This window comes from Babylonia areolata, chromosome 28, assembly GCF_041734735.1.
Source record: "Babylonia areolata isolate BAREFJ2019XMU chromosome 28, ASM4173473v1, whole genome shotgun sequence".
Taxonomy (NCBI): domain Eukaryota; kingdom Metazoa; phylum Mollusca; class Gastropoda; order Neogastropoda; family Buccinidae; genus Babylonia; species Babylonia areolata.
This window is the reverse complement of record NC_134903.1, coordinates 26,668,240-26,670,200: the sequence shown is the minus strand read 5'-3', so window position 1 is coordinate 26,670,200 and position 1,961 is coordinate 26,668,240. Positions and strand designations below refer to the sequence as shown.

General features: G+C 41.4%; 1 protein-coding gene across 1 annotated transcript in view; it reads left to right on the top strand.

Annotated features, from left to right (window-relative positions):
* The first annotated feature begins 884 nt into the window (after positions 1-884).
* Positions 885-1,961, top strand: part of LOC143301836 (E3 ubiquitin-protein ligase MIB2-like) — a 55,093-nt gene continuing 54,016 nt past the window's right edge. Inside the window, exon 1 of the mRNA XM_076616253.1 lies at positions 885-1,040. The gene's annotated coding sequence lies outside the window, so the exon portion shown is untranslated. The remainder of the gene's footprint in view (positions 1,041-1,961) is intronic.

The following is a 1,961-nucleotide window of genomic DNA, read 5'->3' as shown; positions in this document are numbered from 1 at the left end:
TCAGTATAGGAGCCTTCCGCTTGTAATATTTTGATGATGGTAATTGGGGTGAAACGCTGTTAACGTCGTCTCTTTCGCCGTTCGTATGGAGTGAGTTAAGAAGACAATTTGAATAATCATTAATTATTGCTCCAAGAAATCATTGAATATATGAATCAAAGTCCAGTTAATGGTACCTACCTGTGATTGATTATGTTTTTTGTCATGATGATTATGCTTAATCCTGTTACTGGAATGTTTAAGATAGTACTATTTTACTTTCAGTTCGTTCAGTCTTTCGAAGAGTTCTTCCTTTTAGCATCTACCACTTTTTATTTTTATTTTCCTGCTTGAGTCGTCCCACCATGCACCTCATCCTATCGCCCCACACCCTGCCCTCCATCAGCTCTTAAAGGATTAAGAGAAAGATATATTCCAGGTAGATATGACTGACAACCTTGTACATTCAAGTTGTGCTTATTGATGTCGTCCAAACGGCAAAATGATATCTGGAATTTGTCCATTTTCCTGCACAAACTATTTGAATTTAGAGAAATTGCAACCTCGTTATAATAATATGTTTTGCTAATGTATCTGTGTTTCATGTGATTTTGGTTTTCTCGTGTTTATTCAAACTAATGCGACGCAACAAATGTTGTTTGTGTGTCAGTAGCCCTTTATAAGGGCTATGGCCTGATGAATAAAGATCATCCGTTGTCCGTGTCCGTACCCACTCCCCTACCCTCTACGCACGCACACACATGTACTGCCCCCCCCCCCCCCCCCCCCCCAGAGAGAGAGGGGATATATTCATGTATCCCTTTCAGGCGCCTGTAGCCAACCAGGAAATATTTTCCCCGTTCGGAGCAGAACCGAAAGTAACGCAAGCTCGCGATCCCCAACTGTCCGTGTTCAACAGTTACACGCAAACCCCACTGTTGACAAGACTCACTGTTTGTGTGGGACACAGGCAGGAAGCAAGAAATTTGATCTGCGTGTAGTTTACACTCCTTTGGCCTGTGTTGAAATCACTTGCTTCAGCTCACTGAAGGTTGTCTGAGGTAGGTATGATTTAAATATAGAGCTATTCAATCCCAATGATGAGTTTCAGCAACCATTCCTTGTAGGCTATTAGCTGAAACTAATTTGAAGGCAAAACTGGGCAGGGGTGAATTTGTTTGCCTTGGAAGCGTATGTGTTGTAAAAATGGCGGTTTGCTCCGATAAGGAAGTATGAAATAGGGAAAGACATTTCGGGATAGATACATGATAATTTGTCGTACGTGTGTGCCTTTGGCATGTGTGTAGGTGGTGTTGGAATGGAAGACAGACAGACAGACAGACACAGTGAGAGAGAGAGAATTATGGTCTATTCATACTGAAATAGGTCATGGCCAAGGAACTGACTGAGTTTCGGTGTGAGTGTGTCAGTGCACCTGTGCGTGTGTGCATGCGTGCGCGTGTGCGTCCCTGTTCAGCCGGTGCGCATACGCACACACGCGAATCGGATGGGGGTGGTGGGGGTGGGGTGGAGACCGGGGAAGGGGTGGGGGAGGTCGAGAGAAATTGGAGATGGAAAACAATTTGGCTGACTGTCGTGTTGGACTGGGTTGTGCAACTCACAAAATAATTGAATCAGTAGATAAATAAATGAATGAATAAATAGGTGAATGAACAGATAATCGAATGAATAGATAAACAGATAAAATACAATAAAAACTATGATAATAGAATATCGTCATGGGTTTGATTCTTCATCTTTGATTTTAGAAAATGGAGTGATTAAATGATGTGGAAGTTGTATCCGATACCGTAAGTTTATGATAATCAATGTCATGCATTGATAGCAAAGTTCAATAGTGACGGGGAAGACTTTGATCGAATAGCCTGGCTACACTGACACTACCAAAGTAACCTGTTGTATTATATTTTTGTATTTGTATTTGTATTTCTTCTTTTTTTTCTTTTTTTCTTTTGTAATCA